The sequence below is a fragment of the Mirounga leonina genome, unplaced genomic scaffold (genome assembly GCF_011800145.1).
Source record: "Mirounga leonina isolate KUSES-001 unplaced genomic scaffold, KU_Mleo_1.0 Mir_507, whole genome shotgun sequence".
Lineage (NCBI taxonomy): Eukaryota > Metazoa > Chordata > Mammalia > Carnivora > Phocidae > Mirounga > Mirounga leonina.
Window position 1 is genome coordinate 4,417,156 of NW_023270789.1, and position 13,688 is coordinate 4,430,843.

Consider the following 13,688-nt stretch of genomic DNA (forward strand, 5'->3'; position numbering starts at 1 on the left):
GTTAAAGGGAGCCAAAGAAACGGTGGGTGTAGATCACTTTGCTGAGGAATTTGATAGTGGAAGGAAGTTGAGAAATCCAGTGGTTGGGCAGCAGGAGGGCAGGCAGTTTCTTTGAGAGAGAAGAGGCAAGTGAACGTTCATAAGTACCCTGTAGAGATGCAGAAACTGAAGATCCCAGAGACACCAGGGGCAGGGCCCCCCGGAGCATGCAGGGATGCCCCCCAAGAGAAGAGGGAGCCCCTGACTGTTGTCTGCACCCTGGCCTGCCTTTGCTCGCACACCAGCCTACCCACTAGGGCGGGGGGCAGAGGTCCCTCCCTCGGCCTCTTTCAGAGAGGGTGGTAGAAAGCCAGAGCCAAGTTCTGGCCCTGACCCTGGCCAGTACTTGGGGGAGCCCTCGTCCTCCCGGGGCCCCTGTGTCCAGGAGGCAGCAGGGGTGATCATCTCTGGTTCCACGGCCATGTCATCTCAGTAAGCATCATAAAACGTTTTCTCTCCTGAAGTTTTTCTCCGCTCTGATTAGAAGGAAGGAAAAAAGAAAAAAAACCTGACTTGGAGCTGGAGCTACCTACCACTTCCCCCAGCAACTGGGACAGTATTTCTGTTCCCCACTTATTGTGAGCAGATCTGGCGGTTCCATCACTGCTGGCAGATCGCTGCCGAGCCTCCTGGTGTTTTAAATAGCATGTGCACTTTGTCCTGGCTTCTGTAATGGAGCAAGGGAGAGGCAGGAGCTTTGTGCTCAGCTGAGTGTTGCTGTGGATGAGGCACTCGATGGCTGCAGGCTTCCCGAAGCCTCAGAAATAACAATTGCTTCACACGCCACAATCTGTCCTCCGAGGCAGCAAATGCATCAGCTGCTGGTTATTTTGATACCCTAGATAAAAAGCTCTTTCGAGAAAATCTAGTACGGAAAAACATTCTTATCCTCTGCTTGTCTGCATCGTTCCTTCCGCCCGCTGTCCCCTCAGCTGTTTGGCATTCCTATAAAGTCCTTGTCCCAGTGACCCAGGAGAAAGACATTTCATTGGGGGCTCTTCCTGCAAGTGGAAGAAGTAAGAGAAGACACACCTGGCCGTGGCTTCTGGGCCAAGGCCGGCCTGATCGGCAACCTGCCAGAAACCACTACAGTGTGAACGTGTTGTCTGACAGCCACAGATGGCTCTGGCCACAGTTGGAGTCAGCGAGCATCTACTGAGCACCTACTGTGTGCCAGGACCTGTGTGAGGACCTGGGCAGACTGGGATAAACACGGGTAGGGCCTAATAATCCAGCACCCACAAGAGGACGAGCTCTCTGATCAGGGACCATAGCCATCTCACAGCGCCTGGCCCACAGTAGGTGCTCAATAAGTAATCTTCCAGAGTGTTTGTTTATTTGTTTATCATTTACATGTTCTTATTTACTTGAGATCCTTAAAGTTCAGGGACAGAAACGGAGCTAGTCAGGGATGGAAAGAGCTCTTATTAAACCAACATGGGCCATCAGAACATAATCAACAATTTGGGGGGTGGGGCATCTAGGCTTATATTCTGCTTACATCATTTTAAATTTCCCTCTCACACACCACATGAAAGAGAACCACAAATGCCCCAAATCCTTTTGTCCTTCTGGGTGACGCCACAAGTTTGCGTACAAAAGCTCTGTGTTCAACAACCAAATTCTCTGTTATTCTAAAATTTTCAACTTCATCCCTAAATTCTCAGGCAGCTATTAGGTAAGACTTAGGGCTGGTGCTTTCAGACAAGTTTCTACATAACACGATTGATGAATGAATTTGTCCTATTGTTTGCAGATTCCTTTGTTTATTTGACGATGCTAAATTTCCTCATGCATCACCCGGACTTGGATGCTACCCTTGCAGAAAGGCCATTTATGTTGTCCCCCAGTTGTTAGCCCCCACCCCCGAAGTGTGTTCAGCCCCCAGGGTGTCTGTGAACAACTCAGAAGCGGAAGAGCCTCTGCTGGGAAATAACGAGGTCATCCCAAAGCTAAGGCTGACTTTTAATTCTGGGGCTTTCTTCCTACCTCATCCTTCTTAGTATGCATCAATGGAGTGAACTTAGGTATCAGGGCAAAGGTGCAAACAGAAGGGAAGAGGAGCTCAGGCCAATATGTCTCAAGGGGGTCGGAAGTGCCTAAGCAGAGCCTGACTTTGCTCAAGTGACTTGTACTGGGGGTAAAGGGCCACTCTTGGACTGATAACAGGAAGTCCACCTCTGTGTCTCCCTAAATCCCAGTACCTGAAGGTGACCTTCGCCTGAATTGTGCAGGCATGGTTCCATCATAAAGGGGGTCTCTGCCTCTCTCTGTCTCTCTCCCCACATCTGTTCCTCCTTGTGGCATCAGAAACAGGGTAGGGGGTTCAGCATACAATGTATTGAAGGAAGACGTGAAGACATCTGAAGCACTCCACCCCTGAGGGAGTTGGGGTGTAAATTTTCAAAGACCTATGGATCCCCCAGAACATTACAATCAATGGTGAAAAATCTGCCTTGCTAGTTTGGGGCTAGGGTGGGAAAGGGCAGGCTGGGGATCCAGAGGAGCTCCCCTGTCAGGCTCTGAATCCAGGAACCCAAGAAGTCTTGGAAAGACCGCCCAGAGATCCAGCTTCACTTGAAGTCTGCACTGTGAAGATAAAAAGGAATTTATTTAGGGCCTAAGGCAGGGCACCAGGCTCTTTCTGCCCAGATCAGTTTAGAGACAAAACTCTTGCAAAACTGAAGAAAGCTGCAGACCCTCTACCCTCTACCCAGAAAAATGCAAAATCGAACACAGACATACAAATGCGCCTATAATTTCAGAGGGGTCTGCGACCCCAGCAAGGAAGCTTCTGGAACCCAGGCCCTTAAGTTAAAGCCCTGAGTCTAGGTCCTGCCGCCTTAAGTACTCTAGCCCTTATCCCCACACCAACTCGCTCCTGCCCAGGGGCCTTTTAGCTGGTTCTGGTTCTCAGAGCCGCCTTCCCCTGAATTGGAGGAGCCCCGGCACCTGCATCTCGCCAAGCTCCCCTGGGTGCTCTTTTCTCCCGGGGCGATGGGTGGCGTCCCAGGCCGAAAGCTCTCTAGGCTCTTCTCTCTCGCTGCTAGGAGCAGACGCAGCCAAAGCCTTGGGCACCGAGCGTGACGTCGGGCGGACCCCCGGAGCTCTGGCTGCAGGCGACGCGCGAGGCAACGGTGGGGAGGTGCGGGGAGCTCCGGACAACTCCGCCCACAACGGCCTGCCCGCCCAACGGCGTCCGGAGCCCGCACCCCCGCCTGGTGCCCCAGAAAATCCCCGTCCAGGCTTTGCCCGCGCGGCCCCTCCGACCCCCGTGCGTTTCCCTTTGACATCTGGAGGTTTGAACCCTTCCCCGGCTGTGTCGAGCCAGCCCTCCCGGGAGCGATCGACCTCTAGTACCCAGGACCCCCTACAGCCGGGCACCTCCGCCCACCAGAGCAGGTGCGGGGCCCGGGCTGGGGAGGGTTGCAGTGGGGGGAAGGATTTGGAGTGAGTGACTCAGGAGTCCGGGAGGAGGGGCTAAGAATTCAAGAAGCTTGTGTTAGAGCAGCTCGGCGCTCCTGCACAGCAGAGAGCGCTGGGAGCCGGAGGGGAGCGCAGCGGTGAGTCAGGCTGCCCCGAGCCGAGCCCCGAGAGGGGCGCAGCGCGGGCAGGCGCGCGGGCTAGCGCGGCTGGGCGCCCTGGGGGAGAGTGCACGGATCCAGGTGTGGCGAGACCTCCGGGCACCCCCGGGGCTCCCGCGGGCTGAGGTGCAGCCGTGAGAGGAGCGTCCCGAACGGGTGCGGGAGCGCGGGAGCCTGGGCAGGCGGGCGAGTCGAGGGGAGCAGCGCGCTCTCTCTCTTTGGTCGCGGAGTTCCCGGTCTCCCGATGGCCCGAAGTGCGGGGAGGCAACCCTGGAGCCTGCAGTAGCCGTACGGCGATGCCAGGGACTGCTAGTTCGAGGGCTGGAAGGGGACAGCGCGCAAGTGAGGGAGGGCGAAAGAGCTTAGGGAGAGGGATGCGCGGGCTGCGGGCGCTCCGGGGCGGAGCAATGGTGGTCTGCACCGCGGAGGGCCAGTGCGCAGCGCGCCCGGGCTCGTGTGCGCGCCGAGTCCGGAAAGTGCTACGCCGCCCCCAGGTAAGGGGACGAACCCGGCAGGGCGCGCTGGAAGTGGTGCAGGGAACGGAGTAAGCGTCTTCGGGCTCCTCTGAGCGTTGCTGGAGGGCTTGGAGACCCGAGTGAAGGCCCCGGACTCGACGCGTCCGGGGACCTCCAAGGAGCCGCGCTGGACCGAGGTCGCCAAGGCTCAGTCCTGCTACCCTGGGTCACACGCCTCAACTCCAGCGGTCTGCTGCCAGGTGTAGGAGAGGCTGGCGTGGAGGGGTGGGGCGGGCAGCGCCTTGGGTCCAGGGAGGGGAGGCAGAGAAGAGGACCCAGGAATCAGGAAGCGGCATCTTTGAGCCAACATAAACAAGTGGCTTAGCTCTGTTTGATTACAACTCTCCTTCTCTCAAAAAAAAAAAAAAAAAAAAAAAAAATCTCTGAGATTCTCGTGGAAGGTGTTTTCTGCTTGAACTTTCTCTTCCCTTGTGACTTGAGAGATTAAAAAAGATCTTGCTTGCTAGGCTGGTTTTTCCAAGTTGTTCCAGGTTGGAAGTTGTAACAGTTTGAAGGATAATTTATGGGTGTTCCATGCATTAAAGTGTATTACAGCAAAGCCTTTTGGGTGCTGTGGGTATTAAGGAAAACTTAGTGCACGTTCCCAGCTGGAAACCAAAATAGTGCTCTCCTGGGTATCTCTGCCCCATCTGTCATCCGAAGCCAATGGGAATCCTGGAGAAAAGGCACTTGATTAATTGTCCTGGCTCCATCGTCTGGGCACACCTGTTGCTAGTGCCAGCCCTCTCCTCCCGTACACGTGCATGGCCAGATGCATTCTGCAAATTCAGACACAGTGGGGGAAGGCCCACCAGTGACATCTTTGCGGGGTCTTCAGCCTCTTGAAGCTGTCAGTTCAGCTGCTGGAGGGGAATACTTGCCCCTCCGAGCAGAGCAGAAAGGGCAGCCGCACTTGGGTCCCTCTTGCGCAGTGTTTACAGGTTTGTTTTTTGGTTTTGTTTGTTTGTTTGTTTGCTGAATGTCTGAAACTTTCTCCCTCTGCAGAGGAAAGGCTGCATTAGAGCTGGATGGGTGCCTTTTGTGGGTCTTATTCTGGAATAAGTCATATGTCAGCCTGGGCAACCCAAATGTCAGTCCGCGATGGGCAGTGGTCCCAGGGGTTCAGAGGGGACTGCCGGACTGGGCTTCGATGGTGGGGAGGAGTGGTCTGGGGGCTGGGACAGGCGCTGCCCCCCTTGACTCACAGTAGAAGTGCGAGTTCCTCCTACTTGGGTCTTGGAGGGGGTGGGGTTAAGGTCACATGCTGCCAAACCCCTCCTCCTTTTCCCAACATTTTTATGCAGGTGAAAAAAAGGGCAGCCTTGAAGGGGAAAATGTTAGGAGGCACCACAAATGGGAAACCAGGTCTCTGGGGCATGGGGATCCGTGTCCTGATGGAACTGTAGGAGCACCTGGGAGGATTTATAACCAGGTGCTAGTGCCACGCCTTCCCTGGGCAGCCATCTTACCCTAAAGCAGCCCAGGCCTGCCAGTAAATCGGGAAAACTGGGTCCATTCAGGACAGCCATCCTAGTCTTGGTGACTCTTTCGGTCCCCTCAGCCTTTCTCAAGAGAATGAGGTTCTTGCCTCCTCCTATTGCCCACCCCCCATCTCCCCCCAGCTAGGGGCCCAGAGGGAGGCTTGGCTTGACACTCTTCTTCCATGGAGAAAATTGTGCCGTGGCCAGGAAGGGGGCCCCAGCTGCCGACATCAGCAGGGAGGGTAGGGCATGGCAGGGCAGGGCTGGAGCCTGAGGGAAGTTTCTCATCATTACCGAGATTAAATTGATGAGAAAATCTCACCTCTTCACTTTGAAACAAGTGCTGAGCACTACGGCAGCACCTTCACTGAATGCCCTGTTGCAACGGCAGCTGCATTGGAGCTGCTGAGAAATTACAAGGAGACGGGCCACTGCTCTTCTCCACTGTGCCTGGAGCAGGGGCGAGGCCCAGGCCCCCAAGCAGACATCAGTGCAAGACAAGGGACCAGAGCCCCAGCCATTTATCTTCTCCCAGGAAGAACTTGGAGGGACTTCGGGGTCCTGAGCAGGCTTTGGAGACCTTTGCTGGTGGCAAATATGGAAGGTTTGCTGAGGATTCACTTAAAATCTCTGGGTATCTCTGAGCAAACCACCCCCGTTCCCAGAGTGTTTCTCTTTCTTTGAGCGGCACCTCTGACCTTGCAAACCATCAGCTAAACCGTCAGCTCTCAGGCTTAGCCCGTCTTGAGAAATCAACTCTGTGATGGACCAGTTTCACAGAACAGCATATGGTGGCATCAGGCAAATAAATGTAGATGGAAGACGCTTCCCCAACCCATTCCTAGGGACCTTGCTTCTTGACAGTGGGCAAAAGGTTCACATCCTGACTCCAAAGAGCAGTAACACCGGGATGACCCTGAGGCAGGAATGCAGCTGGAGAAACCCGGGCAATGGCCTTTCGGTTGGGTGTGCATGAGGATGGAATTGTCCATCCTTGGAGCCAAGGAGGATAGACCTTCAGCCACAGTGATTGGCTAAGACAAGAATAATGACCAGAATAATAACATACAATAAAGAAGAGTTTCTCTTGCTTCCTAATGTTTTCATTATTCTTCTTTTGGCTGCTTACATGTTTTTGAGGAGCCTCTATAGACCACTGGCTTCAGACAATGCCATAGTAGGAATTGGATTGAAACATTGAGATGATCTCTTGACCTTTTTCTGCTGTACTTTGGGCAAATGTTCCATGGTAGTTTCCTGAGTTGAGAGACAGGAGAGAGAAAAAAATCTTCGTGACCTTGAGCAAGTCACTGAGCAACTTGTCAGGCTTTACTTTTCCAATTGTATTGAATTAATAGTGTTTCCCAATGGAGCTGTTGGCATTTGGGGACAATTCTTGGTTAAGTGTGACCTACTTAAATAATGCAGGAAGTTTAATACCCCTACTTTGCCTACTAAGTGCCAGAAGGCATGGTGACAACCAAAAGTGCACCCCCTGCGCCCCATACATGGCTAAATACCTATTAAAAGGATAATACTCTTCTCAGTCAAAACCTCCTTTGGAAATTACCAATAAGGGCCTTTCTTCTAGGCCCTACTGTCAGGGCATCAATTATTTCATCATTGAAATGGGGCTTCAGATCCACGACTGTCAGGCTCCAGGAAGCCATTGGCAGAAACCTCAGTGCTGTGGTCCCACCAGGCATCCCTCTTTGCCTTTTGTCAGTGGAGCGTGACTACAAATGACCCATATCAAAAGAAAATCAGAAAGAGTTGGGGGGAGGGACAGGTGGTATTACAGCATAGCAGCTTTCCTTCTCTGCCATATGCTCTTAAAAACACAGGCAGACTGCTTGCCCGGGGTGTCCACAGCCCTGGGAGGGAATCCTTCCCTCCTTTGCCAAATGGATCACACTCTGGCACCGGGAGGTCCCTTCCCTGAGTGAGAGAATGAGGAAGCAGAACTCTCTCCAGCACTGCCAGCACTTAAATCAACATGGGGACATGTTGATATCAAATTAATACAACTGTGCCCAAGCTGTGAGAATAAATGGGAATCAAAAATGGGACATTTGATTGAAAAAAAGTCAGCGAGCAGGGCTATGAGGGAGAGATGGTTCTTGTGGCACTGGATTTATTCTCAAGGAGAACAGTTCACGTTATCCTTAACCCTGCCCCAGGCTCTCACCGTAGGACAAAATATGGAAGCAGCTGATTATTCCTAGTGCCAAGGGCCAAGATGAATGCTGTCTTTGGAGGGTATTGTAGAAACACCTGTCCACTGCGCACGCCCAAAGTAGCAGGAGAGAGAAAACCGCTGAAGCCGGAGGGCTGGCAGAGTTCAGAGTTGATTCCTAATGAGGGGGGGAGAAAAGGACACAGGAGACTTAAGGAGATACCCTAATGAGGCTCAGTATGGTCTGGTGACGCAATCTGTCAGGTGGGACTAGCAACAGTGCTTTTTAAATTGCCCAAGAGTTGGGCCAACCTCCTTCACGTGCGGAGAGGCTTTTCATTCGTGGTAGTATTAGTCAGAGGCAGACAGTCGGGGTTTCTCTGAGAAGTGACCACGAGGCTAAGCAGACGGAAACGTGTTGGCACCGCCTGTGGTGGCTTCTGCAGGTGGGGAGCCCGCAAGTGCAAGGACCTGGCTCCCAAGTCAGCAGGAGTGAAAACAGCCCCAGCTTCACACAGAAGCGTCCAGGGCAGTTACAATCCATGACTACTGGACTCGTTTCCTGATAACCACAAAGTATTTGCTCTTTGGTACAGATGGGCTGATTTTCCCATCCTGTTTCCTTTGGCTGTTCCTTCAAGTAGCCAGGGTTGGTGACATTACCATGTGTCTGCATTCTGCACGCTGTTCCTAAGTGAGCCCGAGGAGGACCGACCGTCTGGTAGAAGCCATGAGAGCTCAGCCTGGGCTGGGGGCCGAGGGAGGTCCTGTGTCACCTCCTCATCACTGTGGATCTGAGACACGGTTGAAGTGACTCACATTCCAGTCTGGTGAATTGCCGTCCCGTGTTTGGCCCCGAGCACATCTGGCTGGGAGACACTGGGCCACCATCTGTCGCATCCTTGTCAAGAACCAGATGTGGACTCCCTGAGGTGTGTGGGAGATGCCAGGAAAGGCAGGGTCCCCTTTGGACAGTGATTTTGAAGTTGGAGCCGTGCTGGGCTCTCACTGCCTAACAGATACTGGACTAGGTGACTGAGGAGAAGGGGGTGACCACCCAGCAGGAGGGCATCTGTCGTATGGGTTCCTCTTCTGTGAAACAGGAGCAGTTTTTTCCATCGGGCTGTCGTACGTGGTGAGGGGGACACACACCAGCGCAGTCCTGGCACACGGGGTGCCCTCCGTGAGTTTCCCTTCCTCGTCTTCTCCCTCAGTCTGGGGAGGTCCTCCCTTCATGCTTTTCCACTTCAGATCCCACGATCTCATCTTTGCACTTTTTATATCTCTGCGTGTATAAAACGTCACCACATCGGGAGAAGAAATCTTTTTGGTAGCATTGAAGGCTTCTCTAGGAATTTACCCACCTATATTTGGACCTTCTGTAATTAACATTCTCATTTTGATAGAATTTTAGCCAAACGCTTCATTTCTGAATGATCTCTGCCTCATAATACCCGGGTAAAAAAAGACGCGCGGAGAGTCTCCTGTGATTTTCTTCCAGCGGCAAACTTCTCCTGAGACTTTTACTTCAGCGATGTTATGCAGTGCTCTCTAAATAAGGCATTTCTTGAGAATGGTCATTTGTACTGGCAGCTTTAAGAGTGTTTTGGTTCCTTACCCCACATACCAACGCCTCCTCGTCCAACCACTTGTGTCTTTAGGATTTTATGTATCTTACCAAGTTTTCCAGAGAAGAAAGAAGGAGGAATCGGATTCTCTATGATGGCAGAGCAATTTGCTCCCCGTGCCCAGGGTCTATGGCTGAGCAGCTACTGCTAAACCACATATAACCTGCGGTTAAGGGGGGGACAGTCCCCACCCCACTGGGGGAGGTAGGTCCCCCGGATATCAGGCCACCGGATTGATTTTCCTTTGCCCAAATTAGCGTCTATATTAATGTGCTAGCCAGGGGACTGGGCACTGGGGTGAGGGGAGTGGTTCATGATAAATATAAGTCATGATCCCACCCAAGGAGATTGCTCAGGAGTCAAAATTAAAATGACTTTTCAGGCTTACCGGATAGCGTAAGTGGGGTAAGTCCAGAGGCCGGTGGGGACCACAGTAAACTACAGAGAGCGTGCCCCATCGACAGGCTCTCTGTCGCTCTGCAGGATGACGGGCCCAGTGTGGCCAGATCTTCCAATTTTTCAAGAAAAATCAAAACTTGGAGCCTGCCTGTGTAGTTTCTTCACTTTCAAAACATTCGTGCAGACCAAATAGAACCTGTCTGCAGGCTTGTTTATCTTCTAGTTTAGATTTAACACACTTGGGGCAGTGGAGAGCAGCATCAGTGGGGGACAAGTGGAAGAAGCACTAATGTGGCGCCTGCAAGAGCCGCAGGAAGGGAGAGGTCTGAATGATGTGGTGCACTCCAGGGAGGCTTCCTGGAGGTGGCGTGTCCTGCAGGCGGGCAGGGTTGGTTAGAAGACACCCTGGCACAAAATCAGACAGCACTCGCTTCAGATCCATGCTCCGCCTCTTCTTGGTTCTATGACTGCTTTCCTTAATCCCTGTATGCCTCAGTTTCCTCATCTGTAAAAAGGAATCCTAATGCCGATCGCAGAGGGCAGTCGTGAGGTGAGAGAAGGGAATGCTGGAAAGCCCAAACCTAGCCCAGAACCTGCAATGCAGCGAGTGTCCCGGAAGCCTGAGCTCTGCTCCTAATGCTGAGGGGTGGGGGGTGGGCCAGCCCAGGGGGCCTTCAGAATGCAGGGCCACAAGCATGAAGGAGAGGGGTCCCTCGCTGAGCTCTGTGGACAGTTGCTTTTCAAGGACTTGGATCTCAGTTGCTTTTTCTGCCCCAGGAAAGGGACAGAAGGTGTCGGTTATCTTTCTCCCCTCCTGCCCTCCTCCTCCTTCTCCCCAAGGCCTGTGGCCATGTGCCCACTTGTTCTCTGTCAGGAGACAGAGCCTCCCACCCTTTTAAAAACCTGACCCGGGCCACAGCAGAAAAACACAACTCTACTCAGGAAGAAGGAAAAGTACTCCGGGAGGCTGTATAGACACGCACGGCAAATATTCAAGGAATTCTTAGGAATTAAAAAAAAAAAAAATTCGTAAATCTGGATTTTTGCATGAGGCTATCACAGGAACATGTTTTCTCAATTAGTGTGCACATTGCTTGGAGTGAAGTCACCGAGTCCACGGCTCGTCGGGGCTGACTCGTGCTGAGCCATCTGATCTGGACTTCACTTTCCATGACCTAAATCTGATCCAACCAACCCTGTCACTGTCCCTAGCTGTCGAAACAGAATTGTCCCCGAAATCCTAAACCAGGGTGGAGACATGCACACTCCCCTAAAAAGCAGTCTAATTTCAGATCCTAGGTGTACTCACGAAAAACTGAGATAGGCAACACTACTCTTGATGGTGGGTGGATGGATTCCCCATGACACCTTGCGTGTTTCTTTTCCTTTGGCATTATTGTGAGATGGTGAGCATGCATTGCCCCATGAGAACAGATGAGTCCTTTAGGTTCTAAAAGCAGAGAAAAGAGTTTCTTTTGCAAGCATGCATCAACTGCTTTTAAAATATTGTATTTGTTGGTGCCTGAGATCAGCGGTTATGTTTTCTGGATGGTTTCCTGGACTGACTCTTTTCCAAGCAAACGGCTTTGTCAGGTATTTGTAATTTCTGAAATATTTGATTAATGATGACCCCTCCACCAGAGGGATGGTCCAGAGTACATAATTAGCAGCATGCCTCAGAAGCAAAGATGCTGCCCTGCATGCAGCAAGATCAAGCAGGAAGTTGAAAAACATTTCAAATCAACTGCCATAGAGTAGAGAAAAGGAAAATGTTTTTCAAAGTACAGATTGAGACCCATTCGGGGGATGTGAAACCAATTTAGTGGTATGACACTCTCTCTCTCTCTCTCTCTCTCTCTCAATGCAAGAGAGTAGAATAAAATTTTTAAAAGCCAGAATTCATCACACGTAGCAAAGGGAAATTATTCACAAAACTTTTGTTTTAGTTGTATGTATGTTTACCCACACTCATATGTGCAAACTGGATCGTGATGGAAAATGAATTTTTTCACCATGAGTCATCGAGAAAGCTACTGGTTATAGACAACAGCGTGGTTTAGGAAATGGCGTGGCTACAAAGCCAGACAAACTTGGTGTTCAGTCCCAGCTCTGCGATTCCCACGTGTGTGATTTGGGTGACCCAAGTTTGCACAGCATCACTATCCTTCTCTGTGAGATCACACGGATTCCAGCCTCATAGGGCCATTGTGTAGATTGAATGACAGAGATGTATGAGGTGCCTGCCACCAAAGGGGCCCTCGTAAGTGAGAGCTGCTATTAGCATCTGTCTTCTCCTTCCTCCTCCACCTCCTCCTCCTCCTCCTTCTTTATCACTCCTCAACCTCATCAGAGCTGACTTCCCTAAATGTGATTATCCCTGAGTTTTCCTGTTTCTCTGGCAAACCGAGCAAAGAGACAGCAACAATCATCTCCTGCCTTTGTTCCCACCTTCTGTATCACCTTTCTCCCATTTCATGCTTCCAGAGCCATCTTCCTGTGATTCTGTTCCCCACTCGGGACCGTGACACCATTGTCCGAGGGGCACAAGGCATCCTTCTCTGTCACCAGGAACTGTCAGAGGGGTATCACCACCTTGCCTGGCCATGCGATCAGGATAAATGTTTTGGTCCTAGTGTGGGTGCAGTGACTCTGGAAGGAGCTTCTGTTCCCACAAATCACATCCTTCCCCTTTCGTATATTTTTATAAGGGCAGCAGAGCTAAGATGCCATTAAAATGTTGACATTGTCAAAATTCTAAAGAAGTTCCTGCCCAGAGCAGAGAGCCTAACATTTTCTCATGAGCGAGGCTCCAGGCTGCCCCGGTGCAGGGGGCAGGGGGGTAACTTTCTCTCCTGGTATAAACAGCTTAAAGCCTCCTCGTGTGGACACTGGAGCGGCCACCTTCAGGCAAACCAAACCCTAATCCTAACTCCAGCCCTCACCCCGGACCACAATCTGCCACTGACCCTAGACCTTCCCTTCCCAGCGGAGGATAAGTGAGTGACCCATGCCAAGATTCTAGGTTGGGGCCACAAAGGTGACATGTCCCAATTTTCTTGAGAGCCTAGCTAATGCAGCCCCTGAGGACAGATCAGTGATGACAAACTGCCTGCCTCTTTGTTCACGTGGAATTGTCGCCTTCCCCCCTCATCTGTGTTTCTCCATGCTCCCCTGGGGCTCATTCCAACTCTCTCCTCGTAAAATGCCCTTCCACTGGGCCCCATTTTCACCACTAAGACTCAAAGAGGATTATTAATGACATCTCCTCAAATGCTGAGTTCCTGTCCAGACCAAAGATTTAACACTCCTTTCTGGGCACTTAAGACATCTCTATTTGAGGTTTCAGGGCAGTGGAGCCGAAGGGGAGAAAAAGGACCTGGTTCTAGGGATAATTTTCATCTCTGTAAGAGTATTCTTCTCTCCTCTCCACCACCCATTCTGCTATTCCCTATAAAATTAATGTCACTGGGTCAGTTGCACATTGTAACTAACGTTTATAACGGAGGGACAGGTTTGTGGGATCAAACCCAGCTCCCTTCCCCCAAGCAGGTGGGTTATATTGAGCCAACAAGCACTGGAGTTGAGGGGGCTGCGAGCAAAGCAGCCAAGAGGCTGTTGAAATACATCACCTTTGCACCTGGTTTTGTTGTTGTTTTTATTGTTAAGGAAAAAACAAATGCTGACTTCTTCTGTGCCCAAAGGAGGGTGGGGGGGAAGAGCGTATTTCCACCCTTTCTGAAACTTGCAATGACAAATGGAATCAATTGTCCCAGAACATGACGCACCACCAAGAATGTTTCTTAGGCATGAAATGAATTACCTTTCTTTTCATCTGGGTTCAAGAGTGTTGTGTCTGTCCTTTGCTG

At 51.5% G+C, this 13,688-nt stretch overlaps 1 protein-coding gene across 1 annotated transcript in view; it reads left to right on the plus strand.

Annotated features, from left to right (window-relative positions):
• Nucleotides 1-3,578: 3,578 nt before the first annotated feature.
• NGF (nerve growth factor) overlaps nucleotides 3,579-13,688 on the plus strand; it is a 53,375-nt gene continuing 43,265 nt past the window's right edge. Inside the window, exon 1 of the mRNA XM_034990225.1 lies at nucleotides 3,579-3,602. The gene's annotated coding sequence lies outside the window, so the exon portion shown is untranslated. The remainder of the gene's footprint in view (nucleotides 3,603-13,688) is intronic.